Here is an 18,272-nt window from a genome sequence, read left to right on the forward strand (position 1 = left end):
TTTTGTACATCATACCCTTCCTCAGTCATGTGACAAGGGGAGCCAGAAATGGGGATCTGGTTTGTTTTGTTGTGCTTCGCTTGGGTCTGAGACTCAAGCAACAGATGTGCTGATATGGGAGAGCCAGGGCTCTGGAGCATACTGAGTTCTATACAGACAAGGATATCAAGGAATGGTCCCCAGTACCTATGACATGGCATTGGTCTTACAAATTGCTAATGACCATCATTGTGGAGAGATTTAACTGCCATTATGCAAGGTGACTTTGAGTGGCACAGTCTGTGACTCCAGCCTGGCCCTGCTTCATGGAAAAGCCAAGGGGAGTAGCCTTCAAAATGCAGAAACCTAGGCCAGGACATCTGACTGTGCTATTAAAACCTGATAACCCTGAGTCTCATCATCTCTCTGAGCCTCGGATGTTTAATTCAGATTAATACCTTCCCATCCCCAGTATTTCACAACACTTTCGTGGACACAGGACAGTTGTCCCTTGTTACCCAGAAGGGTTTTTTTTAATGTCCCCTTTCAAATACAAAAATCCTAGAGGCTCAAGTCTGTTATATCATATGAAATGGGTTTATATTTGCATATAATCTGCATGCCTCCCACCATATACTTTAAATCATCTCTAGATTGTTTTAATATCTGATACAATGTAAATGCCATATAAAAATGATTATTTTCTTGAATATTTTTGTTCTGGGGCTGGCTGAAGCTGTGGATAGTGGATATGGAATTCACATGGGCAGGAGGCAAGGTCAACTTTCAGAAGGATACAGAGTGCTAGAAGGAACTAGCTAACAGATCTCAGTAGTGTCACCAGACAGTGTAACACTAGGACAGAGCATCTTGCTTGTGAGGTGGGGACACCCTGCTATGTCCGAGAAAAGAATGGAGGGGAGTTACTCCCCAGATGGCTGCCTTCTTCCCATCTGGGTCTCAAGCTCACAGTCTGGTATTCGAAGATAGACTGAACACCAGTACTGCCCGCAACAAGCAGAACAGCTTGGGTATTGTTTATCCGTCCATACCCTTTCCACACACTCAGACCAAAATGTGACGGTGCTCAGAGCTAGGGACAATCCCTCTGCCTGAAGCCCTGGCCCGATGCCTAGTACAATGTGGACTCTGATGAAATGAGAGCCACTTGGACACTGTGCCTAAACAGAAGCAGCTATCCAGCAGGTGGCATGTCTTCCTGGGACATTTCAGAACACACAGCCACACACTTCCAATAACTCTAGATGTTCTTTTTGTATTTCAAAAGCAAAGAAGAACCAGAAATCTGCACAAGGGTAAATACCATGACCTGGCAGGAAGAGACACACCATTCCAGGAGGTTTACTAGGGCATCATTTATGTACATGAACATAGGGCAGGCTCTAATCTCTCTAAACACTCTTGCATACCACCTCCCAACTGACTCTCTTGAGTGTCCAGTGATGAGCAGGCATGGTAGGGTAGTGCTGGAGCTACTAACCTGTGAGAAGATGTCCCAACAAGGATATCTACAGATGCTTTTCCGGCCCCTCCCAAGTCCCCTACCTCATCTCTGTAGAAAGCCAGGTAATAAATACTTTAAGCTTTGTTGATCATACAGACAGTCTCTATCACAACCACTCCACTCCTCAGGGGAAGCACAAAAAAGTCGTAGATAATTCATAAATGAATGTTATGACTATGTTTCAGTAAAACTCAATATAGGAACACTTACATTTAATTTTTTCACATAACATAAAATAGTGTTTCTGTTTTGACACCTGATACCCTCTCGTTTCAAGATGTAAATGATAATCTGAGCTTGAGAGATGCCAAACTAGCATGGGGATGGATTAATGACATGTGAAAACAATCCTAAAGTTGTTTCTTCTACCACTGAACTATCCTCAGCAATATGATGAATTTTGATATTAATAACTCACTTAAAGAGGGCAATGCTTACTATCCACTCATGGATAACATGTCAGCATCACTCATAACACAAGTCATGTGTCAGCATCAGTTTACTTGGATAGGTCTTCGACAGGGCTCAACTCTCTTGAGCAACCTTAACACTCAAGGTCATACTGTCCTGTAGAAGTTTCGTTATAACTTTTGCAACCTTCAGTGGGAGGGATAATAAGCATAGGTAATAAGCAGATTGGTATATGCCTCTCCACCTAAAAAAAATGCATGCTGCCTGATTGCCTTGTAGTATTTGCAAAATTGTGAAGTCTACACTATTGATTAGGGGTGTAGCTAAATTGGTATACTTCTTGCCCAGCATTCACAAAAGCCTGGGTTAAATCCCTAGCACTGTGTATAGTGGGTGTGGTGCCACGTGCCAATAATCCCAGCACTTGGGAGACAGAACAGGAAGATCAGAAGTTCAAGATAATCTTTGGCTACGTAATCTAGTAAAGTCAACCTAGGTTACAAAGACCCTATCTCAGAAAAAAGCCCATAGTTTTATCTTGATGTTACATATTTTTTAAAAATATAGGATAACTGAGGACAAGCAGAGTTATGAGGAAGTCATACTGGTAAGGATAAGTACATTATCATGTGACTACATTCATGGACTACATCCTTAGCATGGTCATACTCCCATGGCATGGGAATAACTGCACTTTGAGAAAAACCTGACTTGGGTTCCATGAGTAGCTCGTAAGTTCTTTAAGACCCCTCTGTTCTCATGACCTGCGTATGAAGTGTACTACTTTATTTCTCTGCCTTCCCATGGTTCTCAGCAAAAAACATACAGAAAAAATACATCAGTTTAGTCTGTTCTGTGTCCACCATGACAACCACAGGAGGGAAAACTCCACTTTCAGCATTCCCCATCCATAGCTATAAAACAAGGAGGGAAAATTCCAAAACAACTTTCCTTGTCTCTTCTGAGACAGAGTGGTAAGTAGAATAAGGGCCCTCAAGAGCCACCCATGTTCATTCAGGCCTTCACATCCATAGACCCTTCAAGCTGTGAATGAATGTGTTACTATGTGTGGCAAAGGGGACTTTATAGGTGTGACTAGGTTAAGGACGTGGAAGTGGAGAGGTTATCCTGGGTCACCTGGGTGGACTTCTGTGTTATGACAGAGGTTCTAGATGAGAAAGGCAGGAACACAAGAGCCAGGGAGGATGTGGTGATACATGCAGGGATGGAGTGATGTGAGGCTGTGTGCTGGAGAGGCCTGGAAAAAGAAGGGATTGGATTCTCCCTGGAGCCACAAGAGAGTCCCCAGCACTGCTAAGTCTTTTCAGACCTCTCATCACCAGGACTAGGAGGGATATGTTTGGGGTTTTTTGTTTGTTTGTTTGTTTGTTTTTTGTTTTTTGTTTTTCGAGATAGTGTTTCTCTGTGGCTTTGGAGGCTGTCCTGGAACTAGCTCTTGTAGACCAGGCTGGTCTCGAACTCACAGAGATCCTCCTGCCTCTGCCTCCCGAGTGCTGGGATTAAAGGCGTGTGCCACCAACGCCCGGCAGGATATGTTTGTCTTAAACCATTCAGTCGAGGCAATTTGTTACAGCAGCCAGCAGGAGCTGATACATGTTGTAGCTGCTGGAAGATGTTACAGATGAAGAGGAAGCATGGTGTCTAAGTCAATGACTGAATCTTATTACATTTAACCCTGAGGACAGGGACCATCTCCTCCTCTTTCATACAAGGTTCCTAAGGTCCAAGATGACTGAGCATGGAAATAAAATGAGGCATAAAATGGAAGGTTGAAAGGGTGAGTGGGAAGCTGGAGAACACTGTACTCATATACAAAAAAGCCTTACCCAAGAGGACTGTAAAGGACGAGATAGAAATGGAATGTGTCTTTATTTATAGCAGAGCCTGCCTCCCCTCTCAAGTATGTGACAGAAGAGCTGTTTTAAAGTTTTATTCTTCAAACTTGGCTGCAGAACTTGGCTGTGTCTCAGAACTGTGCTTTTGTATTTAGCTTTAAAATATAAGAAGCCACCCCATGGTTAAATTGTAGGCAGAAGCGGGTGTGCAGGCAGGGAAAATGCTGTGGGGAATGGAGCAAGGTTGAGATGGTATTCTTATTTAGTTAGCTGCTTAAGAAAAACAAATAGGGGATAAAATAGCAAGTAGCTTGGAGAGGCTCCAAGATGAAAATTTTCTGGATACCTTGGCATCTACAAAGCTCTCAGGGGATGTGGGGTGCTGCCAGCCACAGGGCTAGTCAGACCAGAGGGTGGGGACATGGCTTAGAAGGTGGAAAGCAAAGGCAAGAAATTAGCCCTCGTTCTTAGGAACCCCCTCACTACTGTCCTGTGATCAATGACAGAGAACTTTCCAGCATCCAAAAAAGCTAGTTTGTGGATGTAGAACCAACATTGGCCTTAGTGAAAATAACACAGGGAGGAGTCACACATGACACAAGACATGCCTTTTGAGCTAATAATTTTTAAATGTGTTACTAATAATAAGAAATTAACTAAATTATGCTACATGGGCTAGGGGTGTAGCCCAGTTGATAGAGGGCTTGCCTGGCATGTACATCACCCTTGATTTAATTTCCAGCACCATATAAAACAGGAGTGGTAGTAAATGACTTTAATACCAGCACTGGGGAGGTAAAGTCAGAAAGATCAAGGCCATCTCAGCTATATGGGGAATTTAACCAACCCCAAATACATGAGGTCCTAGATGATAAATAAATAATAAATGTGCATTACCTATTTCATCAAATGTTATTCCACCTTTAAAACAGATGATGACAAAGATACCTGCTGGCATAGATTAATATTTAGGTGACAGAGAAGAAGGAATGGACAGTTACACACATGAGGTAATTACCCACTAACACATCTACCACGAACTCAAAGCTGGAAGGATACAGACCAAAATGTTCACTTTCCTACTTGCATGGTAGGCATATGTGAGCTTTCCTTTTTCTCTCTGGGCTTTGATTCTTTTGTATTTGGAGTCTTACTTTTAAAATGGAACAGAATTCTTTAAAGAAGAAGAAGAAAAGGAAAGAAAAAGTGAAACCAGTTGTTAAGGAGCTTGGCTCTACTGATAACTCTCAACATGTGAGTTTCAGAAGTAACAGTGTTTATGTGAAGAGCGGGGTGCACGCGCATTACACATACATTCTTTATGTAGGGCAGGTAGTATTCAACTTAATGACTCAAGTCTGTTTGGTGTTTTGATGTTGTAAAAGAGACACAAAGGTACAATAAAAACCACACTTCAAACTTTGATCTTTTTCTGGCCTCCTGTGTGACAGGGTGTTTCTGTGTGTGATGCTCGTTCGAAATGGCAGTGAACCACACTTCTGTCTAAAACCAGTGGAATGGGCCAGGTGTTGGTGGCACACTCCTTTAATCCTAGCACTCGGGAGGCAGAGGCAGGAGGATCTCTGTGAGTTTGAGGCCAGCCTGGTCTACAGAGTGAGTTCTAGGACAGCCTCCAAAGCCACAGAGAAACCCTGTGTCAAAAAACCAAAAAACAAAAACAAAACCAAAAAAGGAAAAACAAAAACAAAACCATTGAATGGCTCAGTGGGGGCAGGTGTCCATTGCTAAGCCTGTGACCTGAGTTTGATCCCTTGGATTTACATGGTACACTGCATTATTCAGAAAGTTGTCTCCTGATTTCCATACATGTGCCATGGCACACATGCACCTGCATACATACACATGTAATCACGCACATGAATGAACAAATAAATAATTAATTAAATATAATTTAAACATAATAGGAATTGTTTAAAGCTCTACAGGCATATCATTTTTACTCACAAAGAGGTAGAAAGAGGCATGGAATGACTGTGACCTTTGACCTCCTCAGGGAACACAGCCCTGGCACATGTTAATCTCTGATTTCTGCCTCCACAATGGTGATTTCTAATGATGAAGTCACAGAGTGTGGGAATTCTTTATATCGCCCAGCATATGGACACACAAATGTCCTAAATGCCATATATACTGACAGACAGGCACAAGCTACTTCTTGAATATGTTCTGGACTGTCTGAAGTCAAGTATGCCTTCTTCTGGGTAGCATGTCTCTCTTCAGGTTTGCTTCATTAGAGAGTTGTTTTCCTGGAGCCACCACCTACCCCACTGGGTAGAACTAAGTCGGGTGAAGAAACATTCTGTGACTCAGCGACATTGCTCGCCCATGTCCTCTTCCTCCTGCTTATCCCAGTGATTGGCATTTCCAGCCACCAAGGCGCACATCTTGGACTCTAGCCTTGAATTCTTCTCTCTATCCTCCATCCAAAACAATCACATATCAGTCTCACCTCCTCCATGTTCCAAGGGTTTCCCTCACTCATCTCCAGCATCACCATCCTATAGAATTAAACTACAGAAAATAAGCTCTTAGAAAATGTATTTCCTAATTGGGCAGTGGTGGCGTACGCCTTTAATCCTAGCACTTGGGTGGCAGCGGCAGGTGGATCTTTGTGAATTTAAGACCGGTCTGGTCCACAGGGTGAGTCCCAGGACAGCCAGAGCTACACAGAAAATATCTGGCTCAAAAGAAAAAACACTAAAAAAGAAAGAAAGAAAAGAAATGTTTCATTTTTAAGAGCCAAGTACAGCATTGAAAGTCTTTAATCCTAGCATCAGATGATGAGGCAGGAGGACTGTAAGTTCAAAGCCTCACTAGCTACATACTAAAATTCAAAACTCAAAAATAGTAAGTTAGAAAACATTGTTAGGAGTCAACTGGGTCTATGTGAGACAGACCCATGCTCTCTCAAAGCCAGTATCCATGATTCTGCTGCTATCCACAGCTCACCGTGTGCTTCTGAATATACCTCCTGGTGAGAGAAGCAGAAAGTCTGAAAAATACTTTGTAAATATGTCTGAAAGTGTTGAGAACTATGGAAGAAGACCTTACTCCTGTGATCGGATAGGAGACGAAAGCTAAGAAGATGGGATGCTTTTCCAAGAAAAGTTCTGTGCTTATTCTTTAAGCACAAGGCTTAAACGAGAAGCTGAACAGTTTCCCGAAGTCCCAGGGAGTTACCAGAACAAACACAGGAGACCACGGTCCAGCAAGAGGGTGAGGCATATATGAACACCCTGGGCTTGGCCTGAACGTGGAGGACTACTTACAAAAAGAAAACATGACCCAGAAATACAGTAGTAGAAGTACAGTAGTAGTCCTTTCAGGAATGAAAGAGGATCTACTCATTAATCGGTCTAGGATGAGTGGGGGATGTCTCAGTGGCTGAAGTGGCTGCAAATGGATGAGGACCTGAGTTGCGATCCCCACAACCACTTGAAAACCCAGACCAAGTAATCCAGATGTGTAACACCAGTACTCAGAAGGAAGGCAACAGGGGATTTCTGGGATCACTGGTCAATCCGTCTACTCAGTCTGTACACTCCAGACTCAACAGCAAACCTCATCTCAGATCAGGAGAGTGGCTAAGGAAGGTACTTGTTATCAAAATGTCTACCTCTGATGTCCACACACACCACTAAATTCTTTGTGAGTAAAACTGACATGCCTGTAGAGCTTTAAACAATTCCTTTTATGTTTAAATTATATCTATTTATTTATTTGTTCATTCATGTGCGTGATTACATGTGTATGTATGCAGGTGCATGTGTGCCATGGCACATGTTTGGAAATCAGGAGACAACTTTCTGAATAATGCAGTGTACCATGTAAATCCAAGGGATCAAACTCAGGTCACAGGCTTAGCAATGGACACCTGCCCCCACTGAGCCATTCAATGATTTTGTTTTTCTTTTCTTTTCTTTTTTTTTTTTTTGAGACAGGGTTTCTCTATATTGCTTTCGAAGCTATCCTAGAACTCACTCTGTAGACCAGGCTGGCCTCAAACTCACAGAGATCCTCCTGCCTCTGCCTCCTGAGTGGCCCGGCCCATTCCACTGGTTTTAGTTTATCTCTCTAATGCTAGTTGTATAAGCAATGTTGGAACTGAGAAAAGACCAACTAGAAACACAGGGGAGAAAAGAGGAGGAATAGGAAGAAATAGTGGAAATAGGCATGTTTTAAAGATTTTAAAATACCAAATACAAAACTTAAATATATTATGATTTATATGCTTAAGGAGTTCATTGACAAAAAAATAATGGCAGGAAAATTAATGAAATGAAAACATTCAAGTGACAAATAGCAACAACTAAGGCTGTAATTAGGAATGAAGGGACAGTGACAAATCTAATCTTTTGAAGAAAGAATTAATGACCAGAAGGACAGATCTTTAAAAATGTCCACATTGGCCTGCAGGCCACTCCAGCCAGGGAAGCAGAGAAGCTAACTGCAGACCTTTACCTCTCTCTCAGCTCCTACAAAAACAATCCCCCAGTCCCGTCCCAGCTCTGTAGCAAGCTACCTACCTCAGCCATTGTCCCACCCCCACCCCCACCTCCACCTACAGTGGATTACACAAATCATCCCATCCTATCTTCCCTCCTCCAGCGCATTGCTTTATCCCAGACCCCAAATCCAGCAGGTACTCCCTGGGAACCCTCAGACCACTCCAGCCAGGGACGCAGGCTGGCTGACTGCAGATCTTCACTTCTCCCTCCATTCTTCCAAGTCCAGCCCCCAGTCTCATCCCCAGATCTGTAGCAGACCTTCTGCCATGGCATCAACTTACCTCTGACCCATTCTCGAGAGACTAAGCAATCTTGGTGAAACACCCTGCTTTCCTTGGTCCTGTGTACCTCCTCACCGCTCTTTCCTCACCCATCCCCATTCCTAAGTGTCAGCTCCCAATTACCTAGAAACACATTTTACCCAGAGCCCCCGGTGGTAACACCTACCAGGATATCAGAAGAATTTCCTACCAGGAAACACACTGCCACCACACCCTCCTCAGAACCAGAGATGGCAACAGGAACCAAGGAACAAAACACCCACAGAACAAAGACAAGACTAGATAGATATCAACATCTAGAAGTATAACCTTCCCAAACCCAGATGCCTAGACACCAATCAATCGGTAACAGCCAGGACACTATGTCTCCACTGAAACCCAGCAACCCTACCATAGCAGGCCCTGAGTACAGCAATATGGGTGAAGCATGAAAAAAAAAAGACCTTTAAAATGCCTTAATGAAAATGATAGAGGTCCTTAAAGAGGAAATAAATAAATTTCCTTAAAGAAAGCTATGAAAACACAAACCTTGGGAGAGGAGGTAGGAAGGAACTGGGAGGAGCCAAACAGAGAAACCCATAATCAGAATCTATTATGTGAGAAGAAAAATGTATTTTCAATAAAAGGGGAGAAAATATTTTAAGATCCAGAGGTGTTGGATGTTTTCAAGGAAGCAATGTTTCCACAACAGGACTGATGCACACGCAAACTCACGGAGACTGTGGCTGCATACACATGCTCTCCATACCCTCAAGCCAGACAACATCTGAGCACAGAGGAGGGGAAGTAGGCACAAAGCCCCACCCCTTGCCAAGAAGCCACTCACAGGTGATATCCACCAAGAGAGGGAACAGTCAGCTTCTTCAGTGGAGTAACACTGGGCATGTCAACCCCTCTCCGTGGCACGCCTTGTACTCAGGAGTGGCTGGCCAACACAAATTGGACTGCATGTTTTTTGTTGGTTTTTTGTTTGTTTTGCTTTTAAGAGAGAAAGAACATGAAGTTAGAGGGTAGGGAGGTGGGGGATGATTTGGGAGGGTTTGGGGGAGGGGAAAGAACATGATCAAAATCAATTCTATAAAAATTTTCAAAGAATAAATAAAAATATTTTAAAATTTTGATACAAACTGAAACTACATTGAAACTCACAAAAACATGAATTAATTAAAAAATACAGCAATGAATGCAAAAAAATTCACACTCTGAGAAAAAAATACCTCAACATATAAACAGTGTGCTGGCAAGAGAGAAAAGATAAACCAATATTTAGAGTTTGTGGCGAAGAAATCTTCAAGCACCAAATAAAACCATGTGCCCTAAGGCCTAGGAGGAGTAAAGAAAAGCAAACATCACTGGGGTTGGGAAGATGGTTTTGTGGATAAAGAGCTCACAACATAAGCATGAGGACCAGAGTTCAACTTCTCAGAACCCACATAAAAATGTAGGCATGGCAGTCAGTCACCTATCATCCCAGCACTCAGGAAGGGCAGGTAAGAGAGCTGGACCAGCCAAATCAATAAACTTCAAATTCAGCAAGAGACCCTACCCTCAGTAAAGAAAATGAAGAATCAAGAAAGATGCCCACCTACCCCAACATGTGCACATGTACCCAAACATATGTGTCTACACACATAGGAACACATGGCATACACCTACACATGCACAAAAAAATTCACAATTTCAAATATAATTACAAAACAAAAACAAAGTGAAAAAATCCTAAAAACAACCAAAGTGAGGGAAAAATAGATTACCCTCAGAAGAGGAACAGTAACAGCTACTTGCCAACAGAACTGATGGCAGCCACAAGATAATGACAGTGGCCAAGGTATGGAAAGAAACAGCTGAAGGTCTAGAATCTAGAAAAGTCTTCAAACCTGAAGATGAACAAACATGTCTTAGACAAACAAAAGCTGAGAGAACTTATGTCCATCAGATTTTCCTAAAGAAAACCCTAAAGGCAGCTCTTCAGCAAACAGAAAGACAACCCAAACCGGAAGAAGCACCATGCAGAAAATGAAAGATCAAATGAAAGGGTTTCTGAGAAAAATTCACGTAATCATAACATTAAACAAATACAATAAAATCATATGGAAAAGCCTAGAAAATCTTAAGATTTTTCAAAGTAAGAATGTGCACCCTGATGCTACCCCAGGTCAGTAGGCACCATGCTTTCGACACAAAGATTAGCTTCTACCAGAGCGGAAATCCCACTGTGGCTGCTTCCGAATAGAACCCCTAGGCTCATGGCTATCATTTAACTGTTTCTTTTCAGTGGCTATCTGATCCCTTTCCAGTCTGTGGATGTCATTTTCCACCCAGAACTGTGGGTAATCTTTGAGGGCTGGAATGACTGTCTATATTTCACATGTATCTCACATCCCCTCCCTGGAATACATGTCTAGAATTTAGAACGCTCCCTCATCAAAAGCTTAGTTCGTTTTCTGTTTTGACCGACTGACACGCTAATGGTCTTTTAAAAGAATCCTATTCTTCCATCCCCCATGATTTTAAACGTTTATTTTCCTTTCACACACACCTATTCACTTTAAACTTTCCTTGTTCAAAACTGTGTCAATAGGGGATTGACGGCTATTCAAGTGCTCTGTCGCATAAGAATACGGCAAAGGACGGTAATTGGTGACATAAACTGTCAGCCAGAAAGCAAATCTCAGACTGTTTGAAGTGAAATGAGGAGGGTAAATGGAGAGATTAAATGAAGGCTTGAGCACACCAAAGGCTTCTCAAATGAGAAAATTCTACGGATGGCAACACATTCTGTTAAACTACACTGAGCTGTCCCCTGCATTGAAACCCATCCCTTTCATTTGTGAACTCCAACACCGATGATATGGGTCTGGGACTTGCTTGTGTGCCTCTCTCCTGCCAACCAAGCTAATGTAATGGGAGGCTGCTCTTCCAGCAAGCCTACTCCAGGGAGGGGAGGAAAACCAAATGACTTCCCCCCACCAAGGCATAAGTAAATTTTAGGAAACTGAATGAAAACAGTCTTGAAATGCAGTCTGGGCAATTAACAAGTTACCCCAACTCTCTGAAGTTAGTCGTTGGGGATTTTATTTAATGTGGAGGGAAAAAAAAAGAAAGAAGAATGAAAGAAAATAAACCCTTAAATGTTCAAGGCCAAATATGCATTTCTTTTAAATATTCTGATTTAACTGCCTTTAAATTTTTGGTTGGGTTAACTTTGTAGACTTTTTTAAGCAAAAGAAAATGCTTCAAATGACTAAACAGATGCAAATATGAAAGTGTTTATTAGGATTGGGGCTGCAGAGAAAGCATGTCAAGGCATAGAATGTAGATGATGGAACACAAAGGAAAGATATCTGTACAATGCTGACCTCCTGAGATAACACAGTAGATTGCTCAGAATCAGGCTTTATGTCTCAAGCCCTCATTGCAGAAACCTAGATCCACAAAGAGAGCCTCTTGAAGATTTTAGAGTGTAATTACTGGGCATGCGATCATCCTTTCCTCTCAATTTTCTCTCCCCTTTTCACCAACCTAACCCCTGTTCATCTTTGACCAATGAAGACATGAGCTGCGTCATCTGGGTGTCTTTTTGTCTGCTGTAGACTGTAGTATGTCCTCCCTTCCCCTTCTTTGGCTTACAAAACTGTCTAATTACCCGTCCATCCCCCTGCCTCCCTACATTGACTTATGGGTTTATTCAGGACTCTGCCTTCATCCTGCATTTCCAGCATCTAACAGTGTCTGGTCCACAAATAAGGATACACATTTGCTGATTAACTGTTTCCAATCTCCCCATGCCTTCATATCCAGGATGTGTGAGATTGCAGCCTTGGCTATCCATCTTCTGCCATGGCCTTCTTTGAACTTGAAGACAATATCCTGCTCCTAGATTCCTCCAAAGCCCTGCCTCTTGCAAGCTAGGTTTTGCCCTTCTTGCCACATCTACTGCCTATGAGGCTAAAATAGTAGCAAGTTTACTCTCAGGAAATGTCCTACACTGGCTTCTGCCTCTGGACTTCAAGGGTCTTTGATGACATGGGAAAGTTACTGCAGGGATCACAACATCGTGGGTATCACATCACAGTTATCACACCAGTAGGAAAGGAGCCAGTAAGTAGGAACTAACAGGGGAAGGCAGCCATCAGTGACAATGCTGCAGCCATTTTCAGACACACCACAATGTGGGCACTTTCTTCTTCCTCTGGAAGCTCTAATTCATCCATGATACTCTGCATTCCTGACAGTTTGGCTACTATAAAACCATCCCTGCTATTTCTATAGCACACAATTATAATCAGAAGTAATTATATAAATGTCATGTCATAACAAGTCCAAAGAAGTAAGTTGCCACAAAACACATTCTTTCAGTTTGTTTTGTTTGTTTGATTTTTGAGACTGGGTCTCAAAACCTAGGATGACCTTAAATTTGCTATGTAGCCAAGGATAGCCTTGAACTCCTGATCCTTTCTTCCATTCTCACATGCTCTGCCCTCAAGGGCAGTCCAAGAAGTTTGCCTACTAATTTCTACTACTGAATGTTAAGTTATCACAACTAATTCTTTCTGACACTTGACAAAATTTTTTTAATCTCAATTCAATTTAGGTTTATCTATGACCATATAAAATATTCCTAGAGAGGTTTAAAAGACCTTTAAATGTGTAAACAGTTTGGGTATGGATGCTACATTTTAAAAGTTCAAAATTTATAGGACTAAACCTTGAAAACATTTCAAAAAACATTTTCATATTATTTAGGCTATTTCTCTCACTTAACAATAGAGAAAATGAAGCACAAATAATGTTATTTATTAGGTTAGTTTCCATGCATATAATTCATATTTTCTTCTTTATATCTTACATGGGCTTTGGGTGTATTTTTTTGTAGTAAAAAGTATTCTGTACCTGGGAAGGAAAGGAGAAAGGGTAATAAATTGAGAAATAGAATAGAAAATAAAAGTTCCCACAATTAGAACAAAAATTAGACCAGCCACTCAGCATCCCATCCATGCCTTCTGTGTTACCTTCCAAAACCCTGTACTTCCTCCTGACCCCACACAAGGTCATGGTGAGCCACATGTTCCATGCCCACCTACCATGGAGAAACACAGAGTTCTACCTAATCAAATTGCCAGTCTAGTCAGACATTTATCTGTTAACAACACTCAGAGAAAAATCAAGCAAAATCTAAAAGCTATCTACTCTTGCTCAAAAAAATTCATTATTTTAAAAGGAGCTAACATTTCAGAAACTCTTTACAGTCACACGGACACACAAGCATTCAGAGAGGGGAAGGAAGCTTCAGCAAGAACCATGTGAAGTCCCTGATGAGAGCATGAAAGTCAGAGACCTGCCTTGTGACATTCGCTATAAACTTCACTGATAGCTACTGAGCTCCAGCAATGTGGCAATTTCACACGGGGCTTTGAGCATTCATAGCACTACTGGGCACCATGATGGATACTGACTAGACCACTGGGATCTTGGACACACTCATGACTTCACTGAGAAGTTGTCTGGTAACCACAAGCAAGTTTGTAGCCTTGTAGTACCTTTAGTTTTTCCATCTAAGGATGCTGACTACTGTCCTAGTTAGGATTTCTATTAAGGTGATGAAACACCATGACCAACAGCAAGTTGGGGAGGAAAGAGTTTATTATACTTCTACATCTTAGTTCATCATCGACGGAAACAAAGACAGGAACTCAAGTAGAGCAGGAACCTGGATACAGAAACTAACGTAGAGACCATGGAGGGGTGCTGCTAAAGCCATGGAGAACTAAATTTATAGGTCACTTCCAACAATGCCAAACAATATGGCAAGTGGTTGGTTCTTCTACAGCTTGAGGGATCCAAAATATTTCTGAAATTTAAAAAGCCAATTTAAGGGCCAACAAGATGGCTTAGTCGATAGGGATACTTTCCACCGATGCTGAAGGCCTGAGTTGGCTCCCTGGAAGTCACGGTATGGAAAGAGAGATCCAACTCCCACAAGTTGTCTTCTAACTTCCACTATGTGCCATGGCATACATGCACATACTCTCACATGTGCACTTACGTGTACAACACACACACAGTACTAGCCAGTTTTTATGTCAGCTTGACAACAGCTAAAGACAAAAGGGAATCTCAAATGAGAAAGTGCCTCCACAAGATAACGCTGGAAGCAAGCTTGTAGGACATTTTTGTAATTAGTGATTGACGTGGGAGAGCCCAGCTCCTCGTGGGTAGGGCTACCTCTGGACTGGTGGCCATGGATTTTATACAAAAGAAGTCTGGAGCAATCCAGGAAGCAGCACCCATCCATGGCTTCCAGAGCAGTTCCTACCTCCAGGTTCCTGGACTGTTTAAGTTCCTGTCCTGACTTCCTTCAATGATTAACAGTGATATGGAACAGGAAGCAAAATAAACCCTTTCATCCCCAACAGCTTTCAGTCGTGGTGTTTCATCACAGAAGTAGAAACCTAAAGAGTCGCATGCACACACACACACACACACTTTAAAATATATAAACATAGAAAGAAATTTTAAAACAGATTTAAACAACAATTTTCCCATGATTTTTCAACATATAGTATGCCTACATAATGATGGGGTGAGGTGATAGAAAACAAACATCAAGTAGGTATGCTTCTGGTTTAGTTGAGAACCAAGTTCTCAAATAATTTTAAAACTCACATTCTGCTGGGCGTTGGTGGCGCATGCATTTAATCCCAGCACTTGGGAGGCAGAGGCAGGTGGGTGGATCTCTGTGAGTTCCAGGACAGCCTCCAAAACAATAAAGAGAAACCCTGTCTCAAAAAACCAAAAAAAAAAAAACCCTCACATTCCAAGCACCCTTCTTAGACTTATTGAAGTAAGGTATCCAGGAGTAAGGGCATTCTTTGAGGACTGTTTTGTTTTTTTGTTGTTTTTTTTTAGCAAAGAACCTGTAAACAATTTGACAGACAGCTAGTGTCCAATATCATCACTACACTAGACAGTTCAGTGACCCAGAACCCTAAGGGTTTCAGGATATAAAGAAGTCCTGGAGTCTCGATGAATGATTAAGGTTTTCTTTTAAATAGATCTTTAATGCGACCAATACATTTTTCATACACACCTCTGATCCAAGATGTGAATATGGAAGATGAAAAACCAAATTAGAATGTCAGTTCAAGTCGATAAATAAGTCATACCTTGGTGGAAGTACAACTTCTCAAAGTTAATGACATGAAAATGTAAGAAGAAAATGAAGTGTTTTCTGAAAGGTGTGGGCTCGCTTATGTGTCAGGATCAGGGTCATCCTAAAGGGTGTCAGAGAGTCACAACAACAAAGTTATCAGTAATGTCCTGAACATTTCTGAGAGCTAGGAGCTAACGTTTTGAATGTTTCTATGAAAGGAAATAATAAATGCCTGTGACAAAGGGTATACTAATGGCTGAGTTGTGTACATGAACTCAAAAATGTAAAAAACTGCCATGCATTTGCACAATTATTATTTGTCAATTAGAAATAAGAAACTCAAAAGTCCAATCATATTGTTTTGGGATATGGATCAATACAATACTATCCAAGCTAAAATCTCACACTTGCTGTTCCTCTTGACAACTGAAGGAAACAAAATTTCTGTTGTAGACACCTGAGTAAAGGTCTAGACATATGGCTACAACCTTGATAAAATGGTCCCACACAAGGAGTTCTATGGAAACCTCCGTTATTTGAGCTCAGCTCCTAAATTCACCCTTTACTGACATGTTCCAATTACTAAGTTCTTGATTGTAAGCCAATAGTAGCCTAGAGTGTTGGAAGCAGAACATTGTGTGATTATGGGAAGGGATTTGAGTAAGTCAAGTTAGTATAAGCTTAACAGTTCCAGACTGGGGCTCACCCTGAACAATAAGCATTCTTCCTTCCTAATGACTGAACAGATTCAGCTTGGATTTGTCTTAGAGCCTTAACAGTGTCTACATGAATGCATATGTATTCCTCACATGAATGAGTCACGAGCAAGGTTTACTCCTGTTTTCTAGTTGCCATTGCTCTAAAGAACTACCAATAACGTTTGTTTTTAAAAAAGAAACAAAGGAGACCCCTGCTCCAACACACAAAGGAAAAGAAATCAAACTTATTTCCAAACTGTAGACAGTTTTATACCTTCAAAATACCATTTCAGTGGAAGGCATTTGGGTGGCATCATTCTACATTCATTGTTGACCTCTAATAATCTGTGGATTGGGGCTGAATAGGTGACTCAGTGATTAAGAGCACTGGCTGCCACCATCCCCAGAGGACCTAGGTTTGATTCCCAGCACCCACAGGATGGCTCACAACCATCAGTAGCTCTAGCTCCAGAGAATTCAGTGCCTTCCTCTGACCTCCTTGGGTACCAGACACATATGGAGTGTACATACAAACTGTTCAGGCAAAACAGTAATACACATAAAATAAAAATAAACAAATCCTTTAAAGTAATAACCCCTCAATAATCCTTGAATTATTTTCTTCTATCTCAAAGATAACTTACTACATCAATTGATGATGTTCAACTTACTAACAATGTGAGGATTTACATATCTTATACTTCATCTTTTATCCAAGTGTCACTATCCTATAAGACCTCAAAAGTAAAGAGAAATAAGCACCTAATATGAGCTACAGTGTGAACCAAAGTGGACAAAGATGTCTCACTTCATTGAAATGGATTTTTACAACAACCTCCTCCCTGTAGGATGAACTTATAACCCAAGTCCAACTCCAAAGCCATGTGCCTGTTCTCTTGGCCCTTGGTCCTCCTGCCTGGGGGGGAGAAGGTAACAGCAGCCAGTCATCTCTGTGCTGTCCTGCATGTTTCATTAAACTGCTTGGCTTCAATAGTGAATATTATTTACTATAATTTAGTAGCCATCTTTCTTAGAGATAGGCTCTCTCAACATTCTCTTGAGAAACAAAGAATTATAGGATTTTAACCCCGAGAAAGAAATAAAAGAGTTCTATTTTCACACACAAAAGTCACCTTATTGATCACCCAGGAACATCTAATTCAACGCTGTGCCTCTGATTAATACAGACCAAATACGGAGTGACAGCAGGCACAGATCCCAGCAGACAACTCAAGTATTTAGTGAAATGAATATACAATCAACTCATTTCCTTATTAATATATAATACTGGTTAGGTTAAGTTTTCATAAGCAAACAAAACAATTAGTACCTTAAATTTAACACACTTAAAAATAAACTCATGGGCCATATTGCCTTCCTTTAAAGTGTATTTCTCTTTTAAACTTCCCTATTAGAATTGACAGTAGGTCCATAACCTAATCATCTCTGACCCTCCACATGACATGCCTCTTCATCCCACATTTGCTCAGTTTTCAAGCTATTTATAATTCTAACTTTACTGCATCCTACCAGTCGCTCTCTGTTCTGAAGGGCATTTTGCTACCCAGAAGAGCATCCTCCTCCCCGTCTTCACAGATGCAGAAACACTCTCAGGACATCTGCAGTCCCACCTTGGTACCTTTGTGGAAAAACCATGAATCCCAAATATATTGTTTTTACAACTCTCAGGACACAATGTTGTCATGATTAAACTACCCATAATCCAATACTCTACAATCTGCCTGCATCCTTCTCTCTGGCCTCAATCTTATCTCCCGTTGCTCCTTGCCATTCACAATCAGATCCAGGGGCTGTTTAGTTTCCCAGCTGACTTTACTGG

The 18,272-nt window shown here is 41.4% G+C and overlaps 1 protein-coding gene across 9 annotated transcripts in view; it reads right to left on the minus strand.

The window, feature by feature from the left end:
* Positions 1-18,272, minus strand: part of Rgs6 (regulator of G protein signaling 6) — a 515,997-nt gene that overhangs the window by 466,161 nt on the left and 31,564 nt on the right. The window lies entirely within an intron of this gene.

Source organism: Mesocricetus auratus, unplaced genomic scaffold (assembly GCF_017639785.1).
Source record: "Mesocricetus auratus isolate SY011 unplaced genomic scaffold, BCM_Maur_2.0 Super-Scaffold_15014, whole genome shotgun sequence".
NCBI lineage: Eukaryota > Metazoa > Chordata > Mammalia > Rodentia > Cricetidae > Mesocricetus > Mesocricetus auratus.